At 35.9% G+C, this 7067-nt stretch overlaps 1 long non-coding RNA gene across 7 annotated transcripts; it reads right to left on the bottom strand.

The window, feature by feature from the left end:
• Positions 1-1188: 1188 nt before the first annotated feature.
• Positions 1189-4286, bottom strand: LOC113299076. Of its 7 annotated transcripts, none has more exons than XR_003334593.1 (6): positions 4057-4286; positions 3785-3847; positions 3610-3645; positions 2892-3334; positions 2408-2655; positions 1189-1314 (listed from the first exon to the last, which is right to left on the bottom strand). It is a non-coding gene; the product is annotated as an uncharacterized LOC113299076 (long non-coding RNA). The 7 variants fall into 7 exon arrangements; XR_003334594.1 differs by lacking the exon at positions 1189-1314 and adding an exon at positions 1695-1828; XR_003334590.1 differs by lacking the exon at positions 1189-1314 and adding an exon at positions 1975-2308.
• Between the last annotated feature and the right edge of the window lie 2781 nt (positions 4287-7067).

The raw sequence follows: 7067 nt of genomic DNA, 5'->3' as shown, positions 1-7067 counted from the left end.
CCCCCACACTTAAACTCAACATTGTCCTCAATGTTCAAAACCGAAAATTCTGAAATCTGACGTAACAGCAAATTAAACTCGAAAATTGTACCAATGGGTAGGGAACTAGGAAACACATCCTAAACGAAAGTTGTTCTCCTAAGTATTTTCTATAAAGTGTCAAAAGGGCGCAATGTTTCGATAAAAGGTCTGACTTGATGGCCTCCGGACTAACTGTCATGCAATCTGAAAAAGTTCTGGAAAAATACAGAAACTCAAATGTCCAGGCCTATCACTCCGACTTAACAGACTCCGAATTCAGATTTTATTTTTGTAAAAGCAAGGTGAGTCTGTCCTCTTTAAAAGTTGGTGTCAACCACTCAAATCGGACTCCGTATGAAGTCTCAAGAGCTATTTTCGTGACAACTGCGCAGTCAGAATTTTCTGACGAGAATTCGTCAAAACTTTCATTATAGATACTAGATTTTGTGCCCGTGCTACGCACCGTGCGGACCCGAAAACCATCCACCATCATTTTTTTCTTTTAACCATATTTTTGGTTTGGTGTGATGTAGCTTCGCCTTGCCACATCGTGCATTTTTGATTTCGTGTGGCTCGGCTTCGCCTCGTCCCGTCGCTTAGGATTTTTAATTTTGTGTAGCTCGGCTTTGCCTCACCCCGTCGCTTAGAATTTTTTATTCGGTTTTGTGCGGCTTTGTTGCGCCTTGTCCCGATGCATTTCTGATTTGGTGTGCATTTTTGATTTGGCGTGGCTCGGCTCCGCCTCGCCCCGTCGGTTAGGATTTTTTATTTGGTTTGTGGCGGGGTGAATTAAACCATATTTTAGGATTGCAGTCCCATTGAAACTAAATAGGGAGGAAAAACTATAAAAGAGCGGGGAACAATAACTGGTTTGCTTGAACAATAAACGGACCCTAAGTGACCCGTTCTTGTACCTTTTCGCGGGTGAATTTATAATAATTATTATATTAGATTATGATGTTTCATTCCCTAAGCTATTATCACCTTCCCATTGGGTTCTTAAATAGTGGCACATCTTAAATGGTGGCATTTTTGCAGAAATATCTCTTTGATGTGTATTAGTATATCACTTTAGTTTGGAGTCTTTTTTCTCAATTGTATCTAATTATGAGATGAGACCTGCAGCCGGTGCATAAAACCATGGGTAGCATAACATTTAGGCACAATGCTGGTACAATTAAGAACTCATCGCAACCAAGGGAAAATGAATTGAAGTTGTCTGCTCAGATAATCCATTAGATCGTCAGGACTCCTACGCCACATAATACTCCCTCCGTCCCACTTCTAAGTGACCTATTTGAAATTTGCACAATTTTTAAGGCAAGCAAGGAAAATAGTATTTTTAATCATTTTTTACAATTATACCCTTATAAATAATAACTAGTGAAATTTAAAAATGGTTTATCTCTCAAAATACTCCACGGATGTTCGCAAATTTCATACAATTGAAAAGCATTTTAAAACACCTACGTAACGAATATAAACATGCCTATCAAATTATACATATTTCATATATTATATAATTAACTAAAAGGATAATTCCGGAATATCTCATTGTTTAGTGATTTAGATCACTTATCATTGGGACAAAATCTAAAATCAAATAGGTCACTTAGGAGTGGGACGGAGGGAGTATAATGTAGATCTTCCTTTACTACCTAGAACACAGAGTCAATGGATTATTATTCTAACATTATCTTGAGCAAAGGTAGCCCGCTAATAAGGCAGAGGTGGAGAATCATGTGGCTCTTATTCATCTCATCACCTATGTTGTCTCGTCCATGACATGTAAACCTCAGAAATCCCGCTAACAATAATAGATTATTTGTTAATACATCAAATGACTAAAGACTCAAAGTAAATGACATGAAAAGTGGACACCAGTCAAATTCGTAACAATGAGTTCCAAAAAAAAGAAAAACAATAAACCTACATGACCAAATGAAGCACGTATTCAAGATTAACTTTACTGGTTGAAGAAAACTGTGATAATACATGAAAGCGTTGAATTAATGTGTATAAGCTTTTCTGTAGCAACCGTAAATAGTAAGCTGACGATGGATGTTAAGCTCAACAGATGATGACGGAAAAATCCTTTATGAACAATATACACAATTAAGAAATGATAGCATCTTTAATGTTAACATTATATATCCCAAAGTTGAGGAGTTGATCTAGCAAGTCATATTGCAAATTGTACGCCTTCCCATGCTTGTGCGATATATGACATTTAAGACAAATAAAATCCACATGTGGCTTATGGCGTTCTCTTCCAAAGTACTTTTGCCTTACCACAAACTTTAATTATAAGCATGCCTTCAATAATTCAAAAATATCATAGGTGATGCCAAAAGAAGGAAGTAATGGGGATAAAACAATCAGTTACCTTTTGCACGAAGGTCGTCGGAATTTTCAGATGAAACAGTTCTCACTACTTGCCAATGCTTGTAATTTTTGGAATCTGTTATTGTATCACTGGTTTGCAGCTGGAACATTCAGAGCAAAGAATTTTTGGTGCTGAGTACCTACAGATAATTATATATCAATCTCCAAGGTGGAGGTGCCCTAGGTAGTGTACCCATATGGCATTGAATTGACCTGTATAAGCTACATTGAATTAATCAATGAAATTACCTGCAACAACAACATTGCAATGACATTAGCACAGACATATATAAGAAAATTGAGATTAGTATTTGATATTTAGTCATGTAGAGACTAAATTCTAAATAGATGCCGCAATGTTGCAAAGAAAAATGAAAAAAGAGACTAAATTGTAATGTTCAAAATGGCAATTGTATGGTACATTATAAACGAACGCCTAAACAATTCCTACACAGGTACATACCAACTCAAAAAGTTGTACCTACATAATAGAATTTTCATTCTTAGCTAGTTCCAAAATTGATGAGCAGAAATACTAAACTGTTGTAAATGGTCCTTGATGAGCAGAAATACTGAACTGTTGTAAATGGTCCTTGATGAGCAGAAATACTGAACTCAAATTATGCATCCCTTTTTGTTCTTTGAACCACAGGTTTCAAAGCACGACTCCTTTTTGTTTTGCGAACTACAGGTTTCAAAGCAGGATTGATGTTTAAGTCTTCAGCACAACGATTTTCGACCATGCGACCCATAAGAAAGACAAAAGTAGAGAGTTGTAAGATATTATCAATACAAACAGAAACCTAATATGAGAAAACAAAAAATAGTTAATCTAATAAGGAGTAGGCAAATTCAATTACGTTTTTTTGCACAGCTTCAGCAAGTGTTAATCGAGCCTCTTGAGATGTTAATCCTTCTTCTTCTCTACCTACATCACCAATACATGTGAGATAAATCTTCTCTGTAATCATATGAATAACTTCTGGACAACTATTTACAAACCTTACTAACTAATATATATTTTCACAGAGAAGTAAGTCTTTATTGCAAATCGTCAAACAACTAATACACATATGGACTTATTCTATATGAAATTGAAATTCAGCAACATCATTGAAACTCCAAATGCAATTAACAGCATAGTGAATCTATGTATTAGAGAGCAAAATCAAAAAAAAACAAAATTAAAAAAAAGGAGCAAACCCTATTATCTGTTTGATCGGATTCGATAACGCAGGCCTACAAAATCAAAATTCAAAATCTGAAAGTCATGTTTATACTTAGAAACACGAAATAAAAAATATATATATATATATATATATATATAATATAATAAATAACAAATCATAGAAACCCATAGGAGAAATCAACGGAATACCTGTTTTGCAATCCAAAAATAATAAAATAGCTTCAAGATGGAAGCTATGAAAATCTGAATGACCTGCAAATGAACCCTAAAATTAAAAAATTTATCACAAAATAATAAAGCACTATTGTTAGAAAAACCCATCATCAATTGAACGATAAATAAGAAAAAAAAGAATCAAAAGTAAGAAAAACCTAATTTTTTTAATCTGAAGAAGATAAGAAGACTGAAAAGATCAAGAGATTAGAGTTTCAAAAATCAAAACAAAGCAGAGAAACCCTAACCTATGTTTCATTCGGCTTGATTGCTTCAAACCCTAACTTCAATGTCAGTTACTCTTCTCGGATTGATTACTTGAAACCCTAACTTCAATTCAGTTACTCTTCTCTTCAATGCAAATCATCATATCAAACCGTGAAGAAAAAAAAACTAAAATCAACCCAGAAGAAAAGTACTGATATTATTCCCTGTACAATGAATCTCGGGAAGAAGAACCCTAGCCAAAAGAAGAAGAAAAAATGTCGAGAGGAGAATAGAGAGAGAGTCTTTTTTTTCTTTTTTATGTTTCGGAAAAGAATGTTTTTTTGTTCCGTTACATTCACGGTATTCTCCCGTTTTTCCTCGCTGTGTATCTCCCGTTTTTTGCAACCGAAAGTGTTTTTTTGGTGTTATATTCACGTAATTAGAGAAAAAGTGGAATGGAGAATTTTCAAGCCGGCGGGGACGCTCACCCAAGGGTGGGTATTCTCACCGCGCGACGTATGACCTCGCATGGCTTAGGAGTTTAAAGGGTTTGATAGGAGTTGTAAAATGTAAGATGGGAATACAAGATATGAAATGCAAAACTAAGAAAATTAAAAACAAAAGAATAGAGATACAAAACCGATGAGTAGCCTCCCATTTAACACTTAGTTTAATGTCCTCAGCCCGACTTGCATTCCGTCAATTACTCCTCCAGAGGGAGATAATCATGAAATTGTTGCACATCCATATCCACATAAGCAATGCTTTCATAATATGGCTTCAATCTATGGCCGTTCACCTTTAAATTTGTTACATCTCTAAGACTAGCAATTTCAACTGCGCAATGAGAATAAACATTAGTAACAGCATATGGTCCAATCCATCCGGACCTTAGCTTACCAGGAAATAGTTTAAGACCAGAATAAAATAAAAGAACTTTTTGCCCCACAACAAAATTCTTTCGAGAAATCATCTTGTCATCGAAAAGTTACGACTTTTCCTTGTAAATACGAGAACTCTCATAAGCATCATTACGTATCTCCTCTAGATCATTGAGTTGTAACTTCCTTTGTTTCCTCGCATTTTCATAATCCATGTTGCACATCTTTATCGCCCAATATGCCTTATGTTCAAGTTCAACCGAAAGATGACAAGCTTTTCCATAAACCAATCGATATGGAGACATACCAATCGGTGTTTTGTACGCCGTTCTGTATGCCCATAATGCATCATTAAGCCTATAACTCCAATCTTTCCGTGTAGTGTTTACGGTTTTCTCAAGAATGGATTTAATCTCACGGTTTGAGATTTCGGCTTGCCCACTAGTCTGTGGGTGGCATGGCGTACCAACCTTGTGTGTTATGTTGTACTTCTTGAGTAGAGCATGGAAGGATTTCTGAAAATGCGAACCTCCGTTACTGATAACCACTCTTGGTGTACCATGTCTAGAGAAAATATATTCCTTCACAAACTCACAAACAACTTGAGAATCATTAGTAGGGGTGGCTTTAGCTTCCATCCATTTCGAAACATAATCAACAGCAAGAAGTATATAAAATTTTTCATTAGGATTGACAAAAGGACCCATAAAATCAATTCCCCACACATCAAATGCTTCAGCAGCAAGAATTGGTGTGAGTGGCATTTGATTTCGAGCACCTAAATTGCCCGTTCTTTGACATATATCACAAGATTTTCAAAAGATATATGCATCCTCAAATAAGGTAGGCCAATAAAATCCACTTTCAAGTACTTTGAAAGCGGTACGTTTAGAACCAAAGTGACCACCACATATATAAGTATGACAAAAAGTAAGAATAGATTGAAATTCAGAATTAGGTACGCACCTGTGGATGATTTGATCAGAACCGTATTTCCACAAGTAGGGCTCATCCCACACATACTGCTTGGCTATTTTCTTAAGCTTAAGCTTTTGAAAATTAGACATTGTACTAGGTACTTGTCTTGTAACCAAGTAGTTCACTATATCCGCGTACCAAGGTGTTGAATCTTCAATTGAGAAAAGTTGTTCGTCTGAAAAACGATCTTGTAAAGGAAGTTCTTCTTCGGAAACAACAAGTCTGCTGAGAGGATCCGCAACAATATTTTCAACACCTCTTTTATACTTGATTTCATAATCAAATTCTTGCAGTAGCAGTATCCACCGTATAAGTCTTGGCTTAGCTTCTTTCTTCTTTAGTAGGTACCTAAGTACTGCGTGATCGGAATACACAACCACTTTTGAACCAACAAAATAGGATCTAAATTTTTCAAGTGCAAACGCTATAGCCAAAAATTCTTTCTAGGTGGTAGAATAGTTGATTTGTGCATCGTTTAGGGTCCTAGATGCATAATAAATCACATGAGACAGCTTGTCTACTCTTTGACCCAAAACGGCTCCAGCTGCATAGTCACTTGCATCACACATTAATTCAAATGGAAAACTCCAGTCTGGTGACTTGATAATTGGTGCAGTTGTCAACAATTCTTTCAATTTATCAAAGGCATCCTTGCACTCCTTGTTGAAGTCAAAAATAACCTCTTTTTGCAATAATCTGCACATCAGCATTGAGATTTTGGAGAAATCCTTGATAAACCGCCTGTAAAAACCTGCATGACCAAGAAAAGAACGAATTTCCCTCACCGAAGTGGGATATTGTAAGTTTCTTATTAAGTCTATCTTTGCTTTGTCAACTTCAAGCCCTCGAGAGGACACAATGCGACCAAGCACTATGCCATGGTTTACCATAAAGTGACATTTCTCCCAATTAAGAACAAGATTAGTGTCTTTGCATCTTTTAAGCACAAGTTCAAGATTTTGTAAACAAAAATCAAATGAATCACCATAAACACTAAAATCATCTGTAAATACCTCAATAATACGCTCCACATAGTCAGAAAATATACTGACCATGCACCTCTGAAAAGTTGCAGGTGCATTGCAAAGACCAAACGACATTCGTCTATAGGCAAACGTACCAAAAGAACAAGTAAAAGTAGTCTTCTCTTGATCCTCCGACGCAATAACAATCTGATTGTAGCCCGAATAACC

The sequence above is a fragment of the Papaver somniferum genome, chromosome 7, assembly GCF_003573695.1.
Source record: "Papaver somniferum cultivar HN1 chromosome 7, ASM357369v1, whole genome shotgun sequence".
Classification (NCBI taxonomy): Eukaryota; Viridiplantae; Streptophyta; class Magnoliopsida; order Ranunculales; family Papaveraceae; genus Papaver; species Papaver somniferum.
This window is presented reverse-complemented; position numbering and strand designations above follow the sequence as displayed.